Consider the following 26,144-nt stretch of genomic DNA (forward strand, 5'->3'; position numbering starts at 1 on the left):
GCCCTGTGGCACCCTGCAGGTGACACTCTTCCAGTCCGAGTATTGTCCATTTACCCCCACTCTCGGTTTCCTATGCTCCAGCCAGTTTTTAATCCACGTGATTATTTCACCCTCGATTCCATGGCTCACAATTTTCTGAAGTAGTCGTTCATGCGGAATCTTGTCGAACGCCTTCTGAAAATGTCGCCCTTGTCTATCTGCCTGTTTACTCACTCAAAGAAGTGCAGCAAGTTTGTCAGGCAAGATCTGCCTTTGCTGAAACCGTGCTGGCTGGTCCTCATTAAACCATGTTCGTCAAGGTGATCAATGATGTGGTCCTTTATCAGCGCCTCTACCATCTTTCCTGGTACTGCGGTCAGACTCACCGGTCTGTAGTTTCCCGGATTTTCCCTCAAACTTTTTTTGAAGATCGGCGTAACATTTGCCACCTTCCAGTCTTCCGGGATCTTTTCCCGATTTGATCGACAGATTGGCTATTAGTTGAAGCAGTTTAGTTATAGTCCCTTTCAGTTCCTTGATGACCCTTGGATGGATGCCATCTGGTCCCGGGGATTTATCGCTCTTAAGCCTATCAATCTGCCTGCATACCTCTTTTTCTAGACTGACCGTCAACCCTGTCAGTTTCCCTTCTTTGTTTCCTCCATATAGCCTGATGGGTTCTGGTATGCTGTGTAGATCCTCTTCGGTAAATACAGATGCAAAAAATGTGTTCAGTTTGTCTGATATTTCTTTGTCCTCCTTTAGCACTCCCTTTATGCCATGATCATCCAATGGTCCCACTGCTTCCTTTGCGGGTCGCTTCCCCTTAATATATCGAGAGACTACGGGAACTCACGGCAGTCATTTCCTATTGGTGATCTGCACGGGGCAGGAGCGTAGGAAGATCGCTCCTGCCCCGAAAGCCTGCTAGACCATCAGGTAAGGCAGGAGGGAGGCGGGGGTGGGTCAGAGCCGGACAAGAAGATATTCGCAGTTTTTCTCCATTCGCAGTCCGGCTCTGCCCCTATCCCCCACGAATACCGAGGGAGAAGTGTACCACAGAAAGACAATATATCAAATACTTACTCATTTGTCCACATTAAATTTCATTTGTCATTTTGATGCTCAATCTTTCAATCTGTTAAGGTAACACAGTAAATGCCAGCAGATAAAGATCCACACAGTCCATCCACTCTGCCCAACATGGTGGCCAGAGCTGCGCTCACCACTCTGTGCAGGCCCCAAGTCTCCACCATATAGGCAGGACCTAAGGTTACCATATGGCTCCAGAAAAAGGAGGACAGATTGAGACATCCGGGTTTTACTTCCATCACTTTAATTGGAAGTAAAACCCAGATGTCTCTATTAGTCCTCCATTTTCTGGAGCCATATGGTAACACTACTATAGGCCATCAAACATGAGTGGAGTCTTGGCCCAGATGCTTAAGGCCCCTCCTGCTGGCTGGAAGTAGGAGGCATACCTCTGACCGGCCTTTGTAAACAAGGTAAGGGGGTCATCACAGGCATAGGGGGGTTCATTGGGGGTATGGCGGCAGGAGGAAGTGGCATCACTCCTGCTGCTTGGGGGGGGGATGTCGGGAGTTGATTGGTGGAGAAAGGAAGTGGGCATCTCACCTGCTTCCGTGGGGTGTGTGGGGGAGGGGGGGAGGGTTGCTTGGTGGTGGGAGTGAATGAGCATTTCGCTGCTGGGGGAGTGTGTGTGGGGTTTACTTAACAGCATTGGTGGAAGACAGTGAGCATCTCTCCCACTGCTGGGGGTATGTGTGTGTGGGTTTGCTTAATGGCAGTGGTGGGAGGGAGTGGGCATTTCTCTCACTGCTGGGGAGGGGTTATTTGACAGCAGCAAAATTTTCTGACAGGTCTGAGCTATCAAGCATTACTTTCCTGTCATTTACCCTATCAGTCTATCTAATGTACCTGGGGCAGTGGAGGATTAAGTGACTTGCCAGGAGCAGTGTGATTGAAACCCACAACCTCAGGGTGCTGAGGCTGCCCACATTATACTGTGGTGACTGCAGCGTCCTGGTTACGGTGGCTAATTGAAATGCATCCATCGTTTCTTAAATCTGTTTTTCAGAAAAGTCATTTTTAAGAGCTAGAGATGTGCAACTGGATTGAAGTTTGGAAATGTAAATTAGCTGTCTTTTTTTTAAAGTGGGTAGGCCAATTGCTTTAAATTAGAGCCGGCTGTGACAGAGAAAGGCAAAAGCACATGTACAGTGCTAAATAGATGCTTTCTGCACTTAGGTTTATATTTAGGTAGACAGAGGCCTAGATCAGAACATACAGATTCTATATTATTTATTTATTTATGTATTAGGTATTTATATACTGCCTATTAATTGTCTGTGCCCTTCTCTTCCTCTGCCAACTCAAGACTCTGTTCTTTCTATCTTGCTGCTTGGAACAAGTTACCCAAATCCCTATGGTGGGCTCCGTCTCTGTCCCACCTCTTCAACTCCTAACTATTCTCACCTTTGGGTTCTGTATCCCCAACCCTATATGTCATGTCTATCTGTCTGTCCAAGTTAGATTGTAAGCTCTTCCGAGCAGGGACAGTATTAAATGTAAAAATGTACAACACTGTGTACACCTTTCAGTGCTATATAAGTGATAAATAGTAGTAGTAGTAAGCGGTTTACACTCGGGTACTCAGTCACCTGGAGTACTGCGTCCAGCACTAGTCGCCATACATGAAGAAGGACACGGTACTACTCGAAAGGGTCCAGAGAAGAGCAACTAAAATGGTTAAAGGGCTGGAGGAGCTGCCATACAGCGAAAAATTAGAGAAACTGGGCCTCTTCTCCCTCGAACAGAGGAGATTGAGAGGGGACATGATCGAAACATTCAAGGTACTGAAGGGGATAGATTTAGTAGATAAGGACAGGTTGTTCACCCTCTCCAAGGTAGGGAGAACGAGAGGGCACTCTCTAAAGTTGAAAGGGGATAGATTCTGTACAAACGTAAGGAAGTTCTTCTTCACCCAGAGTGGTAGAAAGCTGGAACGCTCTTCCGGAGTCTGACATAGGGGAAAACACCCTCCAGGGACTCAAGACAAAGTTAGACAAGTTCCTGCTGAACAAGAACGGGCGCTGGTTGGGCTAGTCTCAGTTAGGGCGCTGACCTTTGACTTAAGGGCTGCCGCATGAGTCGATTGCTGGGCACGATGGACCACTGGTCTGACCCAGCAGCGGCTATTCTTATGCTCTTATAAATGATGCTTAGGAAAAAAGCACCCAAAAATAGTGCTTAAGCGCTATTCTATAAACTGCGCTCAAAGTTAGCTTGCCGTTTATAAATTAGTATTTAAGAACGCCAAACTATGCCTAAATTTAGGCACAGCCATTGCCCCAGCTGAAATGTGCTGTAAATCCTCACACCTAAATTAGGTGCAGATCCCCCCCTGAATTCTATAAATGTGTGCAGGAATGCCCCTGATTCGCCCATGACCTTCCTAGGCCACGCCCCCTTTTTGGAACTGCATGTAAAATTTACTTGTGTTTTAATTAGTTGCAATTAGCACCAATAATTGCTTGTTAAGATCCCAATTAGGAGGAATATTTGGCTCATTCAGTTACATTGTGTCTCCAAATTGGGCCTACGTCCAAATTTATGCACATACTCCCTCTTTACAAAGCTGCACTGGTGGCTGCCACATGGCATAAGCCCTGAAGCCCATTAAATCCCTATGGGCTTCGGGGTAGTTACTGCAGTGGAAGCCGCTAGCACAGCTTTGTAAAAGGGGGAGAGTGATAATTTTTAACACTTTTTTTTTTATAGACTTTGGGGGATAACACTTGTGCAAATTTCACTTCCTATGTATAATATATGCATGTGCCCAATGTAACTAATTGTGAACTTGGTGTGATACTGGAGGTGAGTCCAAACGGCATCCGAATGAATTTTTAACATTAAAAAGGCCACCAAAAGTCTCCGTAAAAATGATTCAACCAAATTACTACGGAGTGCTCAGAACCTTGACGGTAAAGAAAACACAATCGGGGACACGCCCCTACAGGCGACTCTTAGGGCTCCTTTTACGAAGGCGCGTTAGGGCCTTAATGCGCAGAATAGCGCACGCGCTAGCCGCTACCACCTTCTCTTGAGCAGGCGGTAGTTTTTTAGTTAGTTTTTTAGCTAATCTGGTGCTTGTGCTAAAAACACTAGCGTACCTTCGTAAAAGGATCCCTTAGTCTTTCACTGCACTTGATAGCACTATTATACTACTTTACTGAAGCAAATTGTCGTCATTTGATCAACTCATAAAGAGCAACACTTATCTTGAATTTGTTCCGAGAACCCGTGCAAGATAAGTGTTGCTCTTTATGAGTTGATCAAATGATGACAATTTGCTTCAGTAAAGTAGTATAATAGTGCTATCAAGTGTAGTGAAAGACTAAGAGGGGCGTGTCCCCTGTTGTGTTTTCTCTACAGTCAAGGTTCTGAGCACTCCTAGTAATTTGGCTGAATCATTTTCACTGCGACTTTTTGGTGGTCTTCTTTTTTTTTTTTTGTTAAAAATGTATAATATATGCATGTGTACACAAACATATAAAATTATGCCTTGCAGAGACACACATTTGAAATTTCAGGTACCCTATATTACATACATCTTGATTACAAGCATTGTAACGTGAATAAAATCAAGACATTCCCCATAAGGCCACTGAACACTTCAGCACCTCTTAGACTTCAAAAGAGCAGTCTGGAATGAGATCAACGGGCATGCATTCATCATTGACTATTACAGAAAGAGGAAGGCAGTCTTTGAGTTTGTTGCGGCAGTGAATCTATGTGGATCTCAAAGACTATAAGGCCTAAAGGTTGCAGTGACATGTTTGATTTAGAATTGTTTTTATGACCATAATGTGAGGAACTCTGCAGTCTGAATAACAAGAAGCACAGTGACAAATCAAAACGGCAATTCATTATGTTTAATCATTATGGAACTGTTTTTTTTGTTTTTTATAAATTGTAGCAATGTATATTGTATGGCAGAGCAATATCATGTAGTTTGGTTGCTACCATAGGAGCTAGCGCTGTGGGTGCTTGAGCACCCCTAATATTCAACAAACTCCTTGACTGTGTCCAAGGAGAGGTAATTTCCACTGAGTTTTGCACCCCCCCAATTATTTTGAAAAGTTGGCTCCTAAGGTTTGAAAAGGTGGTCCACTTGAATACATAGAAATATAACTCGGCATATAAGTTGTAAGTGACATACAGAGGTCCTACATTAATACATTTCTAATTTGATTTGCTTTCGAAAGCTATGCTTCCTTCATTAGGTCAATGGAAAAGTCCATTGAAAGATTTATTGTCGTGGTGATCTATAGCTAATATGCCAAGTGACTGCCTTCCGATTACTTACAGAGCTCGGGATGGGGCCTGAGACCTGGTGATGGGCACTCTGGTGGGGCCAGGCATGGAGTGTTCCTGCACAAGAGGAAATTGGGTGAAATGAGGCCTGGATATGGAACTTGCAAATAGCAAGAGCTGGAGTGGGAACTGGAACCTCTATTGAAGCAGCCAAGCGTAAGAGTATTAGGAGGCCTAGATGAACCTTCAGTTTTGCCTTATCTCAGTTATCTTTTAGGCCTGTTCCCCCACCAAGATTTCCATAATTAAACTCAACAATCATCCCACCCCTTCTAAAATAATCCAGTAAAAACACATATAAGTGTAAAAGTACATGCTGATGGTTCTTTGACCTATTGCTTTGTTAGCACTGAAGCTATTCTTTGGCATTCCCCAAAAGCTACTGCCATAGGCAACCATTTAAGAACAAAAGAATAGACTTACTGGGTCAGACCAACGGTCCATCAAGCCCAGAATCCCGTATTCATGGAGGCCAAGCCAAGTCGCAAATACCTGGCAAAAACCCAAATAGTAGCAGCATTCCATGCCACCGATCCAGGGCAAGCAGTGGCTTCTCCCATGTCTGTTTCTGCAGCAGTTTATGGACTTTTCCTCCAGAAACTTGTCCAAACTTTTTTAAAACCAGCTACATGAACTACTCTTACTATCTCCTCTTGTAAGCGCATTCCAGAGCTTAACTATTCTCTGAGTGAAAAAATTTCCTCCTCCTATTGGTTTTTAAAGTATTTCTCTAACTTTGAGTGTCCCCTAGTTTTTGTAAATCTTGATGCAGTAAAAAATCGATCCACTTATACCCATTCTACACCACTCAGGATTTTGTAGACTTCGATCATTTCTCCCCTCAGCCGTCTCTTTTCCAAGTTGAAGAGCCCTAATCTCTTTAGTCTCTCCTCATATCATAGGAGTTCCATCCTCTATCATCTTGGTCGCTCTTCTTTTGAACCTTTTCTAGTGCTGCTATATCTTTTTTAAGATAGGGAGAACAGAACTGAACGTAATATTCAAGGTGAGGTCACACCATGGAGTGATACAGGGGCATTATAACATTCTTAGTCTTGTTTACCATCCCTTTTCTAATTCCTAGTAGTTAAACAAACCCCAGAGCCTGCTCCACAATTGGTGCAGGATTTGGAAGGAATCAAGACTGCAGGCTGGAACTGGAATCAGCAAGTAAATGAGAGAGCTGGAGCAGGGATTAGAAATACTGATCTAAACTAAACTAAACTTTAGGTTTGTATACTGCACCATCTCCACAAGCGTAGAGCTCGGCACGGTTTACAGGGTTAGGTTGAAAAGGGTGAAACTAGGAGTGGAAATGTCCTAAAAAAATGGTGGACAATTTGATTGTCCCGGCTCCAGCGTTTTTCGTCCTGCAACGTTTGTATTTGATTACTTGCAGCTATATATCAGCGACCATGCATCAAGCACTTGGATTAATATATCTTAGTGCTTGAAGACTCACCAGCCTCCTGAGGCAGGCCAGTTTGGCCGAAACATGTACATGTCGAGTCATTGAGTTTTTGAGCCATTTTTGGATAAATGAAAAGTATATTTTATAATCAAATTGTGTCCACCATTTTTTTAAAGGACATTTCCACTTCTAGTTTCACGTCTTTGAGTTTGTGGATTTGTTTCTCCTGTTTTACATCTTATTAGAAATACTGAGGCACTAACCCCCGCCCCCACCCCACCTCTCGGATTCTATATAGGTCACCCAAAATTGGGTTTGTAAAGTTGGGCACCAGTCACAGACCCATGTGCAAACTAATTAGTTGAGGTAGCAACAATTAATAATTGATGTTTGGCAACAATTTAGAGTTAAGTGCGCGTCTGCCCTAATTTTCATAGCTCCAAAGGGGCATGGCCACAGGAGGGATATGAGTAGGTCAGGGGGTGCAGCAGATGTACTACTCAAATAATATTTCTCCTCCAATCTAAACATGGCTCTGGAAATGCCTCTCCATAATTCCACTAAAAACATGTTCGTGTGTCAGGTGGAGGAAAACAGTTTTCAGACGCATCAATCATTATAAAGCAGCTAGATTGCTTTGTAAATTGTCCTTTGCATGTTTAATTCAAATCAGTTCATAAAATGAGAAGTTCCATCCAGAACTAGAGGAGCCTACATTTCAGGACTTGTGCATTTACAAGGCTTATAAGGACAGACTTAAAAGATCTCTTTTTTTTTTTTTAATTGTCTTTATTAGCAACTGCAAAGGGACATACAACCAGGATCAAAGTAAGCATAAAAACATAGCAGGCAGAAAAATAGCACTTGAAAACTATGACACCAAATGTTGCACATGACAAGAACCCAATGGGTGGATGCCCATCACAATTGACATTTTGAAATACCAAACCCCCCAATCAACACACACAAACCCCAAGCACTCGGCCTCAGACTATAACAATCAGACAGCAAACACTCCACAATCAGACCTCCACGTATACTTAGAGGAAAGGCGGGAGAGGGGAGATATGAAAGACATCTAAATACCTACGTGATGTAAATGCGCACGTGTCTAATCTCTTTCAATTGAAAGGAAGCTCTGGAATGAGAGGGCACAGGATGCAGTTAAGAGGTGATAGGCTTCGGAGTAATCCAAAGAAATACTGTGGAACAGTCTCCCAGTAGTGGTGGTAGAGACAGAGGTTGTGTCTGAATTCAAGAAGGTATTAGATAGGCACATGGGATTTCTCGGAGAGAGAAAGAGATAATGGTTGCTGCGGATGGGTAGACTAGATGGACCATTTGGCCTTTATCTGCTGTCATGTTTCTATGTTTTTACAATCCATGCACATGTAGCAATGTTCCATGACATAACTTGGATTTTAAAAAAAACCCAACTGAATCCCATATCGGAGAATTCCTGCCCCCCTGGTGCGCCTGAATGTACAGGGTGCCTAAGTGAAAAGATAAGGCACATTTAAGCCAATTTTATAATGGCAACCCCAGTAGGTCTGTTTTTATTAATTTAGTTTGTTTTTAGATGTACTTTATGCAACACCTGATTTTATTAATTTAACGATATGTACTTTATGCTTTTTATTGTATGTACACCTCCTAGAATCCTGATTAGGCGGTATATCAAATTTTTAATAAACTTGGCGGTAGGCTCCCAGAACTAGACCCAATAGCACGCAAATGCAGAGTGCCAAAGTTGATGTACACCTATATGTGCACTCTAAGGGGGAAATTCTATAAATGGCTGTCAAAAATGGGCACTGAAAACAAAAATAGGCAGTAAGGGAGAGAGTATAATTGGGTGCCTAAAAAGGCACACACTTTGGCGCCCATTACAGAACTGAGTACAAAAACTGAAAAGGGCACCTATCAGGCGCCTAAAATGTAGCCCAGGGTTTCAAAAGCCTACATTATAGGCGCTTAAGTACTTTACAGAATCTGCCTACGTCCTTCATCTCTAAACAAGCCTACTTTGGAGTTAGGCGCTGTTTGACACCTATGTAGAATCATGCCTAAGAAGATAGGTGCCTATCGCCCAATTAATTCATCACCATCTCTGTACTTCAGAATAGCATCCTTAGAACCCCTGACAAAGCCATTGTATGAAGAAACAGATCCGGTCGGGGCTGACTAGTGATTCGGCACACTAAAGATAAGTGAAAACACTTAACTGTTATAATGTCTTATAAAAAGTTGATCATATAATTAACAGCAAGATTTAGGCAAAACACTGGAGAGGAGGTGGAGATAAGGGTCAATTATTAAGATTCTAACCCACTTAGTCTTGATATCTCACATGTATGTGTTCAATCAAGCGGGTTTCTGAGAGCCTTTACCACCTTTCATTTATCCGACACTCTAAAATGGAATAATTTTTGGATGGTTCCAGTTAATCCTACTTTACCATCTTCCTTATACTGTCAGAGCTTCAATGTATCCTCAGCGAAGACACTTAGGTCTTTTCCTTGGACGGTGACTCCTAACGTGGAACCCTGCATCACTTAGCTGTGGCTCGGGTTCCTCTTTCCTACATGCATCACTCTGCACTTCCAATATTCTGGAACAATTTACCAGTAGAGTTAAGGAAGGAAGCATCATTTTGAAATTGAATAATGGAATGGGGACCTCAATCTGCATTAATTTGTACTAATTTGCATTTGTATTTATTTATTTCATATAACAGTTTTAGTGGATATGTTTTAGAAATGTTAATTTTTATTCCTTTCTCTTTCTTTTCCTATTTTTTTTTTTTAATATAACGTCTTTATTAAAGTATTTCAAAATACGAAAACTTTAAAATCCAGTTTCAAAACTATCATATTCATTATTATAATAACAATAATTTTCCTTTCTTCCAAGCCTTTCAGCCAATACAAATAAAAATAACAAAATGGACTCCCCCCAAAAAATATAACTAATCAAATTCACATTCATTCCTAGCATAATTATCCAAGCCTCCCCTCCCAACCCACGAGGCCAGAAGACCAACACAGCTATTATAGCTTTAAACCCTTGTGGTTTATTCTAGAATAGCAGATGTATAAAACTAAAGAATGTTGTCTATTAAATATGGTGTCTTTGGAAATATTTGATCATCAGAGGAAATGGATTGGGTTAGTTATGGCAGCAGCACGAACGGTATTAGCTGCATATTGGAAAAAGAGATATACCATCAATTAATATATTGCAATGCAAGCTAAAATTTGTCTATAATGTGTCTAGATTAACTTACAGGAGAAGAAATCAGATATCCTCTTTTCAAAAAGTATGGTCAAAATATAAAACCTGGGAAGATTCTGCTATACTTTCCTATTTTCTAATGGAGTTCCTTTCTTAAACATGATTAAGTTGTGATGTAAACTGCTTTGATCTTTTTTGGCTTTATAGGCCATATAGAAAGATTTTAATAAACAAACACTTGTACATATTAAACGCCATCTGCCAGGAAAGAGACTTGGGAGTACTGGTCGACAAGTCGATGAAGCCGTCCACACAATGCGTGGTGGCCGCAAAAAGGGCATACAGAAGAAGGGGATCGCGAACAAATCGGAGAAGGTAATCATGCCACTGTACCGGGCCACGGTATGCCCCCATCTGGAATTCTGCATCCAGCCCTGGTTGCCATACGTGAAGGACACGGTACTACTCGAAAGGGTCCAGAGAAGAGTGACTAAAATGGTTAAGGGGCTGGAGAAGTTGCCGTACTGCGAGAGGTTAGAGAAACTAGGCCTCTTTTCCCTCGAACAGAGGAGATTGAGAGGGGACATGATCGAAACATTCAAGGTACTGAAGGGGATAGACTTAGTACATAAGGGCAGGTTGTTCACCCTCTCCAAGGTAGGGAGAACGAGAGGGCACTCAAGTTAAATGGGGATAGATTCCGTACAAACGTAAGGCAGTTCTTCTTTACCCAGAGAGTGGTGGAAAACTGGAATGCTCTTCCAGAGGCTTTTATAGGAGGGCTGGTCTCAGGGCACTGGTCTTTGACCTAGTGGACCACTGGTCTGACCCAGCAGCGGCAATTCTTATGTTCTTATAAAAGTGTGCACCAATCCCAAAACTATCATGGGATGCCTGTGGCTCGCTGGTTGAGCTGCTGCCTCTGCACCCAGAGGTTGTGAGATCAAATCCCAGCACTGTTCCTTGTGACCCTGGGCAAGTCACTTAATCCTCCATTGTCTACCACTTTGACATGCCAAAGCACAAAAAGGCAGTATACAAGTCCCCTTTTCATTCAGTAGTGCTTTTTACCCTGAAGTAAGCACACATTAATGCTTACCACAGCTAAGCAGAGTGCTGATGGTGGGGGGGGGGGGGGTTATCTACCTTTGAGCACATTTCACCGACCTTAAAAAGGCTTCATTGGCTACTAATGCAATTTCATAGGCACCATTGGCACTCTAGTACTGTTTTGCATTTGTATTGGCCAGGATGTTCATCGCAGTCTGAAAATGGAATGTTGTTGGATATGAAAAGGCAAAATATGGTGCATTATGCTAGTACAGCACAATCTGCTTTTCGGTGACTGGTTCAGTTATATGGAATACCTTACCAAGCTGTACAAGGGGCTGCCGAAAAGTTCTCATCCCAACCAACAAAGCTGGGGCAGTCTCCATTGAGGGATCTACACTTAGGCACAAATTCTGTACATGACACGCTGAAGTTAGGTGGTAGGCGCCCTACTGCCGCCTACTGTGCCTAACTGACCAATCAGGGGGCACTTTATAAAAAATTGAAGATGCCATTCTAAGGTGCTTATGGAGGCGCATAGGGATGTCACAGGCCAGTGGGGGCGTGGTTTGTGCCAGAAGTGGCCTTGCATCCCTATGCACCTTACATATAGGTCTTTAAAAATGCTGGCCTAGTTTAAAAGATACCTGTTTTACAAAAGAGCTGCGATTCTACAAATGGCGCTGGGACATAAGAACATAAGAATAGCCGCTGCTGGGTCAGACCAGTGGTCCATCGTGCCCAGCAGTCCATTCACGCGGCAGCCCTCTGGTCAAAGACCAACGCCCTAACTGAGACCAGCCCTATCTAAGTACATTCCGGTTCAGCAGGAACTTGTCTAACTTGGTCTTGAATCCCTGGAGGGTAATTTCCCCTATGACAGACTCCGGAAGAGCATTCCAGTTTTCTACCACTCTCTGGGTGAAGAAGAACTTCTTTACGTTCGTACGGAATCTATTCCCTTTCAATTTTAGAGAGTCCCTCTCGTTCTCCCTACCTTGGAGAAGGTGAACAACCTGCCCTTATCTACTAAGTCTATTCCCTTCAGTACCTTGAATGTTTTAATCATGTCCCCTCTCAATGTTCTCTGTTCGAGGGAGAAGAGGCCCAGAAGAGGCAACTCTTCCAGCCCCTTAACCATCTTAGTCGCTCTTCTCTGGACCCTTTCGAGTAGTACCGTGTCCTTCACGTACGGCGACCAGTACTGGCCCCATTTCTTCAGGTGAGGGCGCACCAATGCCCGGAACAGCGGCATGATAACCTAATCCAATCTGTTTGTGATCCCCTTTTTTATCATTCCTAGCATTCTGCTCGCCCTTTTCGCTGCCACCGCACATTGCACGGACAGCTTCATCGACTTGTCGATCATAACTCCCAAGTCTCTTTCCTGGGAGGTCTCTCCAAGTACCGCCCCGGACATCCTGAATTCGGGCATGAGATTTGTTACCTACATGGTGTGAGATTGACACATGATCAGTGGCTGTTTCATAGGCAGCCACTGATCCTGATGTTGTTTATAGAATCCGGCCCTTTGTCCAGAGATTTTCCACATTTTTCATTCCATTTTTTCTGCCCTAATGAAAAAAGTGGAAAATCACTAGACTAAGTGTATAACCCTTGATGGAGAGTGCCCCAACTTTGTTGGGGCTGAGAACTTTTCCGCAGCCCCTCGTATGCGAGTCTGCAGTAATGGTATGATGTTTATGAAATTATTAACTTATTTTTTTGTGCAAGCATTTTGCTAAAGGTGTTAGACTGTGGTCCAGAAAATCTACCTTTCAGTGACTGGATCGGTCATATGGAATGCTACACCAGGCGATATGTGAGTATGTAGCATTGTCATGATGTTTAAGAGATTGTTAAACCTATTTTTTGTACAAGCATTCTACTTAAGGGGTCAAACTGTGGTACAAACAAAGCTTTTAACATACTAAGGGAAGAGTTATTAGCTGCTTTCATTGAAATATGTAGTCTGTTGAAATTTGTATTGGTTTTTAATGTGACTTGTAATGTTTTTATTGTGAACTGCCTAATTATTAGGCAAGTAATAAATATTTGAAATAAGGGCCATACAGTGGAAAAAAAACAAACCCATGATCAGTGCACGCTACTAGAAAAGTGTGGAAAAATGGTGAGATGCTGATCTCATGAGAAATTGGAACTGGGAGATGAGAGATTTATGGAATCAGAGGCTTTGCTTTTGTGCCATCTCTCTCCAATCTCTGTACTCTTTGGAACAGATGCGTTTGATCCTGTCAGAGTGATTAACACGCCAAATCTTTAGTCCAGTTTAGTCACATGAAAAGGGCAGGTTAGGGTAAGAGAGCATAAGGAGTATTAGAGAGATTTGGGTCTCTTAAAAGGTTAAACACCCACAAATCTTCCTTGTAGTACTCCAACCAAGGTTCAAAAATAACAAAATTCTCTCTAAGTGTTTGAACTGGAAATATTAAGTAGATTTTAGGGAAAATAATGTTAAAATATAGCTGCATGTTTTCATCTGTTCATTGATGAAGTCTATCTCCATCTGTGTGTCTGTCTTTTCGTCTATAATCTTATACTTTTGTATTTGTCTTGGAGATTACATATCATGCCATCTGTCAGCAACAGTGAGTGATTCCTCTGTTTATGCTTAAATTCGACATATGGTGATATTCACATGGGCTCCTCAAATCAAAGTAACATACTCGTAGCATAGGAAAATAGTAAATGACGGCAGGAAAAATCTGAGCATCTGTAGTACATCATTTGGACAGTTTTGCTCTATGGCTTGAAGTCTAAGAGGAACCATGTCACTATTCCAAAATGAATCCATAGCTGCAGCACTGCCAAAGGCACTACGATCCTTAACATAGCAGAGATCACTCTCATTTGTGATTATAGTGACCCCTTATTGAAGGATGAAAGCTCATGTGGAGTTCTGAGTACAATTCTGGAGATCACTTTTTCAAAAGGGCGTACTGTACACTGGACTGATTCCTATAATTTCCAGGGTTTATTTTAAATGTGCCTGCTTAACATTTAAGATCTTGCATGACATCCTTCCTCCTTTAATTCCCCTGTCTTGGAATTCTGTAAGATCTGACATTACCAGATCTACTCAAAAATTTAAATTGTCCTTTCCTATGCTGGAAGGCGTTACCTACATTGGCAAATTAGGGAAGTCTCTCTACTTTTCAAAATTACTGAGCTGTGGAATGATTTTCCTATTCATCTGCGCGATCTGGGCTCTTTCCAACCATTTTGAAAACATCTGACAACTTGGCTATTTTCAAAGTTGTAAATACCGCTCCTCTCCATACTATTCCAAATCCATATTGTATCTGTTCTCCTTTCTAATTGTCTTGTAAACCGTGCCGAGCTCTACTGTTATAGAGAAGATGCGGTGTATATAAGCCTAAGGTTTAGTTTTAGTTTAAAATGGTCAGTGCTCCTCATCATAAAACTTAAGGGGTCAGAGTTAGATATAATCATACATACTCTAGAGCAGTGGTTCCCAGCCCTGTCCTGGAGGACCCCCCAGGCCAATCGGGTTGTCAGGCTAGCCCTAATGAATGTGCATGAGATAGATTTGCAAATATTGGAAGTGACAGGCATGCAAATCTGCTCCATGCATATTCATTAGGGCTAGCCTGAAAACCCAATTGGCCTGGGGGTCCTCCAGGACAGGGCTGGGAACCACTGCCCTAGAGTAAAAGCAGGAGAGGGGAAATAGAAAAGATATTTAAATACCTTAGAACAGTGGTATCAAACTAAAACCCTTTGCAGGGCTACATTTTGGCTTTGTAGGTACTTGGAGGGCCTCAGAAAAAATAGTTAATGTCTTATTAAAGAAATGACAATTTTTTGCATGAGGTAAAACTCTTTATAGTTTATAAAACTTTCCTTTTGGCTTAAGTCTTAATATTGTAATTTATAGCTAGAGAGACAAATGATCAAGAAACTCTTTTATTTTACTTTTGTGATTATGATAAACATACCAAGGGCCTCAAAATAGTACCTGGCGGGTTGCGAGTTAGAGACCACTGCTCTAAGATATAAATGGACCTCTGTCAATGGAAACCACGCTTTGGAATGAGGGAGTTGGGAGGGTGACAAAAAAAAGAAGAAAAGAGCAGACAGAAGAGTTGTTACAATAAAGTTTATAGAAGGATCACTGCTGGCTCTCTTGTGTTTCCATCAGCCCTGCTATATCTTCCTTGATGGAGTCATGAGGGTGAAAGGAGATAGATTCAGGAGTAATCAATTGAATTCTTCTTCCTTTTTTTTTTTTTTCTTAACAGAAAAGGTTAAGGGTAAATGGAATGGCTTCACAGTAACAGCACCAACTGTTTTTGGAATTCACTACCACTGTACTTGCAGGAAGAAACTTCTACCGCCAAATTTAAATCAAATCTGAAAACATTTTTAATTTAGACGCCTATGATTTATAACTCACCAATCAGTAAAGAATAATATCGACGGAAGAGCACATGCCTCCCACTGTATTTACCTCTTATTATTTCTCTATCCTATTAGTTTGTATGTCACCCCTTCCCACATGTGTCAAAACGTCTTTATTTTCATTAATGTCCAAGTCAGGTCTCCCTATTGATTTTAATATTTTATACTCTACCTCCTTTTGTTCACCGCTTATACAATTTTATTTGACGCGGTATATCAAATTTTAAATCATGTTTGGGGAGAATAAGATGGAGTAGGGATTGGGCAGGGTGGAGCAAATTTTAAATCTTTGGGGTGGAAACACCTGTGTCAGCAGTATAGGGACAGTAGAGGCACTTTGGATACAACCGAGAAGGGCCCCTACCCCCCTCTTCCCCACGCTCCTTCCCCCATTACTTCTGTTATTGATGATAATATGCCAAAATGAATCAAAACATTGCACCAAAGAAGAACATATTAAACAGAACAATATTTGCAGAATTTAGAAAATATACACCAGCTGGCTCCCAATCAGCCAAGGTTCCCCAATCCAGCTTCTTCGTCTTCACTGCGAACAATGATGTTTAACATCACTGTAATAGAGAAATTCTCTGGTTATTGGCAATCGATGTTTTTGGCGGGATGCCAAATGGCCCCCCAGGTTTTAGCTCTTTGTTGAGTTAACAAACATGCTTGAATTATGTATTAGGTGTATTAGCTGTACCTAATGGTTAGAGCAGCAGATTGAGAACCAGGGAAGCTAAAGTTCACATTTTCCCGCCAGTCCATGAGACCTTGGCCAAGTCACTTAACCCTCCATTACAAACTTTGACTGTAAGTCCTGCAAGGACAGGAAAATATTTAGTGCACTTGAAAGTAACTTCAGTTGAGCTGCAAAACCAAATCTAGTGTTAGGCATACGTATTCTGAAGTAATACAAAACCTTAGGGCTCCTTTTACTAAGCTGTGCTAGCGGTTTCAGCGCGCGCTGCTTTGCCCCACGCACTAGATGCCAACGCCACCATTGAGGTGGCGTTAGTTTTTACGCATAGCACGGGGCTTAATGCTCGCTAACCTGCAGCACACCTTAGTAAAAGGAGCTCTTAAAGCAGGGGTAGGGAACTCCGGTCCTCGAGAGCCGTATTCCAGTCAGGTTTTCAGGATTTCCCCAATGAATATGCATGAGATCTATTTGCATGCACTGCTTTCAATGCATATTCATTGGGAAAATCCTAAAAACCTGACTGGAATACGGCTCTCGAGGACCGGAGTTCCCTACCCCTGCCTTAAAGTCACTTAGGACCTATAAAGCAAATCTGTACCATAATAATCCATGAACCACTAAAACTATTAGATTATGCGGTATATAAATTTGTAGATAAACAAATAAATAAAATAATAGCACTAACTTTCTGGAGTCGCACAACAAGGGTCAACCTATCAAAAGGCGGCGCCAAAATTACCAATACACCTAGTGCAGGGGTAGGGAACTCCGGTCCTCGAGAGCCATATTCCAGTCGGGTTTTCAGGATTTCCCCAATGAATATGCATGAGATCTATTTGCATGCATTGCTTTCAATGCATATTCATTGGGGAAATCCTGAAAACCCGACTGGAATACGGCTCTCGAGGACTGGAGTTCCCTACCCCTGACCTAGTGGGAAAACAAAACAAGTTAGATTAGTAATAATTACTTCTACACAGATATTCAGTGCTAACACAATTCCTGGCTTCCCCCCCCTATAAACGCAGACAGACCCTCATCAAGTATAGAATAAGTAACTTCAAATGAAAAATAAAAATATGTAGACAAATTTTACTGATATCCAAATATACCAGACTCTGTATACAATGGAACAGCAGAGGTATAGGACTCTTTTTACAAAGGCGCGCTAGCAGTTTTAGCGCGCACTAAAATGCCATGCACGCTAGTTGCTACTGCCTCCTTTTAAGCAGGCGGTAATTTTTTGGCTAGCGTGCACATGCTAAAAACGCCAGTGTACCTTAGTAATAGGAGCCCATAGAAACAGTCCAATTGTGCATGTCCCTCTATATTGTACAAAATATAAATACAGCAGATGTAAATTTCAAAATCAACACATTTAAAAATTAATAAATGAATGAAAAAAAGAATAGATAATAAGGTGATACCTTTTTTTATTGGACTAAATTAATACTTTTTTTATTCGCTTTTTGGTGTCCACTGTCCTGAAAAAAAAATAGATTTTGGCCCCTTAAAGCTAGTCAAAAATGTATTTAGTTAACTAAAAAGTTACCAGCTTTCCATTAAAAAACATTTTAACTTTAAAATGGGCTAACACAACTACCATACTATTTCACCCTACATTAAGGGCTCCTTTTACAAAGGTGCGTTAGCGGTTTAATGTGCTAAACCACCGGATGCGCAAGCCGCTACCGCCACCTTTTAAGCAGGCGGTAGTTTTTGGCCAGCGCGGGGGTTAGCGTGTAATGAAAAGTCACGCGCGTTAACCCTGCTAGCATGCCTTTGTAAATGGAGCCCTAAAAATAAATTTTTTTTTTCTACTTTTTGTTTGGCTATTTAATTTTCTAATTGTATAAATCATTGCCTCTGGTTTCTGTTTTCTTGTCTTCTCATAACTCTTTCCATGTTCTCCTTTCCATTTGTAATTTTTCTCTCTTCATTCCTTCTTAAGCTGTTCCACTATATCCATCTTCAGTGCTGATATTTTCCTTTCTGTCTTCTATATATATATATATATATATTTTTTTTTTTTTTTTTTTTGCAGTAGCTACATATTTCCATATGGCCATCTAGCATCTTTATCTCTTTCTTTCCCTCACCCTTAGTCATCCATGATCTCCCATTTCTCCATTTGTCATGTAGCATTGCCTTTGTTTCTCCCACCCCCATCCAGGATCTCTTTTCTCTCTTACTCTTTCCAGCTGCCATTCAACATATCCTCTGTTTCTCTGCCCCATCCAACATCAGTCCATAGTCTTTCTCTTTCTCCCTTACCATCTAACATCATCACCCCTCTGTCTCCTATCCCCCCACCATCCATCATCACCCCTCTTTTTCATGATTCCAATCCAACTACATCCTTATTTTTCTTCATTCCATCCACTATCACCCTTTTCTTTCTCCTTCAACCATCCAGCATTACCCTTATTTCTCTCTTCCCCACCATCCAACACTACCCACAACACTCCTCCTCCCCATACTAGCCAAATGTACTCATCTTTATTTTCCCTCTTCCATTAGCCCATCTCTTTCTTTCTTCCATTCCCCACCTCCAGCATTGCCAAATTTCTCTTTCTTTCCTCCCTATCTACAAACAAAATAAACTGAGTTTCCCCTCCCTGTCACCTGTACGATTAGTTAGTCACTGGTATTTTCTTTGCTAAGGGTTGGTTAATTCTGGGACAAGTATTAAGTTAGCTAGAGCTAGTGACTGTTCTCATTGGGAAATTTTTTTGTAAATTATCATATAAAGTTAGGTTTTATACTTTTTTTTTGTATTTACTTTAGCATTTCAAAAATAGATTTGTGGATAATCATTAGAAGAATTTTGTAACTTTTCTTATAACTTTCATGCCAGATATCTAAAAATAATTTATAATTACTATATCAACCTTCTTTTAAATAAAGCAATTATATAGAAACCAAAGGTAATTAGGTACTGTTATGATCAAACAATTTTTTATTGACACAAAAAACAAATATAATCACCAATGGCAAATTTAGGATTATAGCTAATACAAAGAACATCTAAAGTTCTGCATCAATTTTAAATTGTAATATCAGAAGACAGCATAATACAGAAATAATGACACTGCAAGAATGAAAATTCAATAGTGAAAAGTACATAATATAACATTCCTACCCCACCCCCACTCCCTACAACCTCAAGAGATGTGAATAATAAAGAGATTGGGCCATGACTATACAAAAAGAATAAATAACTCTTCAACAAGCCCAACCGAGGAATAACCCAAAGGAACATTATAACACACCAGGACCCTGGATTATTATGAACTCCAGTGAAACCCCTTCTTAGACCATTACTTCCTGGCCCTCCCAAACCCTTGCCCACCTACCCAAACCCCTCCTCCCCCCAGTCATGCAGTGAAAAATAAAGAGAGAAGCATGAAGTGTGTGCGTATGCACCAGTCAGAACCACCATATCAATAACCCGAATAGGAGGAACAGCTGTATCCCCCAAGCGATTGAGGAGAGAACTGCACAAACACAATGAGGCAACAATTGTATATAGGGGTAAAAAATAAAAAAATAAAAAAAAGAATAAAAAAATAATAAAAAACAATTGTATATAGGGGTAAAAAATAAAAAAATAAAAAAAAGAATAAAAAAAGAATAAAAAAATTTTGTTTTCGTAAAAGGCAAACAACATATATTATCATCAAATAGTTAACAGACAAGGAAATGAAACACCAGCGGATATGATTTGGAACTCCTTTCAAGATTTAGAATGGAATAATTACATCAAAATATCTAACAAGTACACTAAATCATACTGCGTTTTGGACTCCTGTCCCCCAGAAATTATGAAAGCAGCCCCGCTAGACTTTAAACTAACATTGTTGAATTATTTGACCCAAAATCTAAAAAATTGAAAATTCCTTACTAATAATGGTCACACTATAATAACCCCAATTCCAAAAAATCATAAAGAATCACTAGCATTAGTAACCAACTACAGACCAGTAGCATCCATTCCATTTTTTGTAAAAATCATGGAAGGATTGGTACACACCCAATTGATGGAATATCTTGATCAGTTCTCTCTCCTACATGAAACTCAATCTGGTTTCAGACCTTTGTTTAGCATTGAGACAGTAATTATGGCCATCTTGGATAATTTACGCTCCTTGTTTAGTAGAGGCCTTAATGCCCTGATTATGCAATTTGATATGAGTTCTGCCTTTGACTTAGTAGACCATGGGAAATTGTTACAATGCTTAGATGCAATTGGTATCAGAGGAGAGGTGTTAGACTGGATCCGAGGCATCCTTATGTCCCACACCTATCTAGTTCGTTTTAATTACAATCTCTCTGATACCTGGAGTAACCCATCTGGCATCCCACAGGGGTCACCACTATCCCCATTGCTTTTCAATGTTTACATGCAATCATTAGGTGCGCAACTGTCCCAACTAGGGATAAAATTATTCAGTTATGCAGATGACTTTACGATCATCATCCAATTCGCTACCTCTCTCTCAGAATTTACTCCTATGGCAACAGAAGTACTAAATTTGATGGAACAATGGATGACTGAATTTAGACTGAAGCTTAATTCAGAAAAAACAAAATTCTTCGTAGCTTCATCACACCCACTAGATACTAAAACATCTCTGTGATCAGGGCCTAACCATGAAGTCCAGGTGGACTCTTTGGTTAAAAAGGTTTTTTTTACTCTCTGGAAGCTTCGATCCATTAGAGCATATTTTGATGCATCATCATTTACAATCTTGGTACAATCCCTCATACTGAGCCAACTAGATTACTGCAATATCGCCTATCTGGCAATTTCCCAGAAATCTATGCAGCGATTACAACTAGTGCAAAATGCATCAGTCAGGCTGATCTTTGGGTTGAAGAAGTTCAATCATATAACTCCCTCCTACCGACTCCTGCATTGGTTGCTGACGGAGGCACGTGTGAAGTTTAAGTTTGGATGTTTTTGCTTTAAGGTACTATTCGGCCTAGCCCCCAAATACATAACCGACCTTTTCTCTTTTTCAACCAATAGACATAAGAGAAGTTCAAACTTGAATTTTGTTTCGCCTCTGGTTAGAGAATGTAAATTTAAAAGACATCCCCAACATCTTTTCTCCTATCAAGCAGCATTATGGGGTAATGATCTGAAACAATTACTTATGCTTGCCAATACTTACTTGGAATTTAGGAGACACCTAAAAACATATCTGTTCCTAAAATACATAGGAAGCTGATTTGCACTATCTTTCCCACAATAGCTGATTTCTAGAGCTGTTAGTCACTAGATTTTAACCATGTTAGTTCTATTCAATCTGTAGCATTTCTAATCATTGTAAACCGCATAGAACTTCACGGTCCTGCGGTATATAAACTGTTATTATTATAACAAGATATCCCTAATCAAAGGATCCAAGGTAAGCATGAAAAGAAGAGGGGATAAAGGGCAGCTCTGCCTAGTACCCCATAAAACTGCAAAGCAGTCCAACACACAGCCATTCACTGTGATTCAAAGTTGTGGAAGACAAAGCGTCCTGATTGCTGATAAGAAATCGCCTGAGAAGCCATAAGTTTGGAGCACCTCAAACATAAAGGTCCAATTGACCCTATGAAAAGCCTTCTCTGCATCAAAACTTATGAGCATAGAAGGCATCAAGTCCCTCCGAACCCGCTCCAGAGATAAGAGAATCCGCAGAAGGTTTTTTTTTTTTTAAGACTGACCGACCACAAACAGAGCCCACCTGCGGGTCCGCTAATATCTGAGGTAACATCCGAGCCATTCTATTTGCCAGGATCTTAGCAAAAAGCTTAGCCTCAAAGGCCAACAAGAGACCAATACGATTCCACCAAAAGAGGATCCTTCCCAGGCTTCAACAGCACCACTACTAGAGCTTCCCATAGTGAGCTCTGAAGCATTCCCTCTGACAAAAAGGAATTAATCACCGTAGTGAGACAACCAGTTATAGCCAATTGGAGGATCTTATAAAATTCAGCTGATGATTTACCAAGGGCACTCAACCCAATGTTGACAGAAACTTCCTCCTCAGTAATAGAAGAATTAAGAACTCCCCGTTGAGTGTCTGAGAGAACAGGAAAATCAATATTAGAGAGTTATAGATTACTGGCAAGACCCTGCACTTCCAGAGCAGTGTAAAGCTCAGCAAAAAAGGAGTGAAAAGATTGAGTAATAGTCAAATCGGATCGCACCAAATTCCCCTTTTTATTTCGAAGGCATAATACCCTACAAGAAAGAGCCTTGTTCCTTATGAACAAGTCTGGCCAAGAAGGAGCTAGTTTTGTAAGCATGCTTGTAGAGTTGAAATGTATAATACATCGTGGATTTTTTAGCTCTTATATGTAAGAGCTGATTAAGAGTGGCCTGAGAAGCCAACCAAGCCACTTTATGGGAACCCAAGGCCACCGCTCCATATCTTTCTCTATCCAGACAAACCTGCTTTTCCCATTGTTTTATCTCTGCCTCCCCTGTCCGGTGCTTGTGAGAGCAATAAGAAATAATATCCCTCCCTAAGTACTGCTTTCGCAGCCTCCCAAAACAAGAGAGGTTGCGAAACATATCTTATTAGCCTGATGATCATTCCATCTATCAAAAATAAAGGCATGGAACTTAGTGTTATAATATAAATCCCTGGGGAATCTCCAGATATGCACCCTGGGGACCCTATCCGGCACCCAAAGGTCCAACCATATAAATGCATGATCAGATATACAAGTTGGACCAATCCCAGGCACCTGTAAACAAGAGGACAGAGGAAGAAATCAACAAGTAGTTAATGCGGGATTGGGTTCCATGGGCTCTGGAAACATGTGTGTAATCTCTCTCACTCGGATAAAAGAATCTCCAGGAGTCCAATAGATCAAAGGAATCACAGAGCAAAGGAACTCCCCTAGAGTAATCAATAGGGAAAGCTCCAGCAGGATTAGATTTGTCTAGCAAATAATAATAATAATAGGCACTTGGGTAGGCAAATGTGCATGACGTATTAACTCCTTGAAAAAAAAAAAAGAGCATCAAAATAATTATTGGAGCATACACATTGACAGCACCATTTCCTGATTATTCACTGATATATGGGTGACAATATACCTATCCTGAGAATCCTGAAATACATGGTGGTGTTCCACCACCAAATCCTTTTGAAACAAAATGACAACCACAGCCCTCTTAGACTGTGCAGGATTCTCAATAATATCCCTCACCCACCAGGTATGTAGTTTAACATATTCCTTGGAACTCAAGCGGGTCTCCTGCAGCAAGGCAATACTATGTTGTTGCAAGACCAGTAAGATCTTACTTTACTTTATAGGAGAATGAACATCCCCCCCATGTTCCAGAAAAAAATCTTAAGGGACATCAACCATTCTACTTAGATTCAAGCCAAGCTCATAGAAAACTAAGGCAGGTAGGGCACCCCAGCCCATGCCACCCTCCACCAAACTCATGCAATGCACACACACCCTTCCTCCACACATAGACATACAACCAATCCAAGCCCTTCCACTGCAACAACCAACCCCCTCCCCAAATACCATAAAGTCTACTCTCCCATTCCCCCTCCCCCCCTCCCCCATACCTCTTTGTGAGCTAACCTAACTAACAGTCACCAAAGTGTCCCCGTTCCCCCCCCAAAAGAACATCGTAACCAAAGAACAAACCAATAAGGATCATCAACAATAGTAATCAATAGGTACTGGATTTCCGAGGGAGAAAATGAAGAGAACCCCCAAGTTCAATGTTTGCTTGCTCAAACGCAACAAATGACAAGCACAGCACTTAGAAATAGATTAAAGTTCAAGGCGCAGGCCCCAGAGTATTTGGAAAAATTCTGCGCCTGACGTGATGTCTCATAGTTGAGTTCTCAAAAAATTCTCCTACAGTTGAGGCAGTTTCAAAAGCCCGCCATCCAACGTTAGTAAAAATCTTCAGCGTTGCAAGGTACGCCAGCTTGAAGATCTGCACAAATCAATGAAAACTGATGGCGCTTGTCAGACAGAGAAGAGGAGTAATCCTGAAACAAACAGATCCAGTTCCCCTCAAATGTAAGTACATCTTGGTGTCGATATTTTTGAAAGAGGGCTACTTTGGGTGCATAATTATGTACTTTCGCGATTACCACCCGAGGTCTTTGTCAATTTTCAAGCTTGCGTCCCAGATGATGTACTCTTTCAAGCCGTATAGGGCCAATGCCAGGGGGAAGCGGTAATTCTTTATGCAGCTAGTTTTCAAGTTCAGACATTAGATGAGAATCTAATATAGTTTCAGGGAGACCAACAAATCTAATATTGTCCCTGCGGGAGCATTTTCTAAGTCTTCAAGTCTAGCTTCTTGCAAACGAAGCTGCTCCTGCAGGGTTACTGTTGACCCTGAAGTAGTCATTGTTATATCCTCTACTTCTGCCACACGGACCTCCAGCTCACCAGTGCGGTGGGTAATTTCTGATAGGAGAGACTTCACTCCTTTTATTTGGGCAGACAACTGGGTATATCTTGTCTCCATAGCTTTCACCACAGCCATAAATCTAGGTTCCAAGGCCAGAACTTCTTGCACTGAAAATTCTGAAAATCGACCAGTAGAATCAGCCATGTTGCCAGTCTGTAAGTGAGTTTTCTCACTATTGTTTCAGATCGTAGCAGATATTTTTCCATATATCTTAAATGAATTGCTGTTAGGATCCAGAAGATTAATTAGCAGTATTAAGTGCAGTTGAGGCTTGGGACAGGAGCCCAGCTCAGATACATCCTGCTAGGCTCACCAACATTCTGGAACTCTCTATTAGGTGCAGTTAATTCTGCTTCAATGGGTCCAGAATAGTTACTTTCTAAGTGACCTTTCTGTTACTTCTGCACATTACACACCCACCTGCTCACACACTTGCTTCCCAGCCCACAGCCTCCCCGACATGGTGGCTGCAAATAAACAGGAACCATGCACAGGGTCATAGAGCTATACGTGCCATTGCTGGTCTCGCACCCTATGATATAACTTCCTGTTCACTGGGAACTGCAGAGCCACCAGTTGCATGCACAGCTCTATGGCCCTGTACATGATTCCTGTTTATTTGCAGCCACCAAGTCCGGGAGGCTGTAGGTGAGCGAGCAGGCAAGTGAGTGACAGGGAGGTAAGTTAGCAGTTTTGTGTATGTGTGTGTGTTGGGGGGGGAGTTATTGTTGCTGCTGCAGACTCGGCATAACAGTGGCCTGGAAGGTGAGCAAGTAGTGACATGGAGGAGGTAACTAGTTGGGCTGGGGAGGCTAAACCTAAGTCTCTTATACATAGGGTTTCCAAATTTCCTCTTTAAAAAAAAATAGGATACCTGGCCCCCCTCTCATTCTGACCTCAGCCCTGCCCCCACATGAACCTCCCCAAGCTCAGGGTCGCATCTGAAGGGCCTCGGCATATGTGTGAATATCAAAATGATGATGTCACATGCATGCACATGATATTGTATCAATGCCTGCGCATGCACAGAAGTCCTCCAGACACGGCCCCAAGCTCGGGGACTTCCAAAGCCTGGACAAACTGTCAGGTTTTGGGAATCCATCTGGGCACCCTGACAGTCTTCTAAAAAGAGGACATGTCTGGGTTTTCCCGGACGTCTGGTAACCCTACTTATATATGGTGCCTATGAGGACAATATCTGAATTAAAAAATAGCATGGAACAAACACATGATCTCTGAAGGAGAAGGGATTTTAGAGGTGAGCAGTTGGTGTGGCTGGATGAACTAGATGGACTGTTTGATTGCAGCAGGTCCATTTTCTAACAAGAGACTCCCAACCCTCACAATTTCTACCTTCAGGTTTGGTATATAATATATGTTGCTATACTTTAGAGCTGCTTATTTCAATCAACAAATGAATGTGTTCCTAGCAAGTAATTGTATCATTCCCCAATTATGGAAATATATTAACC

At 41.5% G+C, this 26,144-nt stretch overlaps 1 protein-coding gene across 1 annotated transcript in view; it reads right to left on the reverse strand.

Moving 5' to 3' along the window:
* The window catches only part of LHX4 (LIM homeobox 4), a 193,912-nt gene that overhangs the window by 56,739 nt on the left and 111,029 nt on the right, over window positions 1-26,144 (reverse strand). The window lies entirely within an intron of this gene.

This window comes from Geotrypetes seraphini, chromosome 12 (genome assembly GCF_902459505.1).
Source record: "Geotrypetes seraphini chromosome 12, aGeoSer1.1, whole genome shotgun sequence".
Taxonomy (NCBI): domain Eukaryota; kingdom Metazoa; phylum Chordata; class Amphibia; order Gymnophiona; family Dermophiidae; genus Geotrypetes; species Geotrypetes seraphini.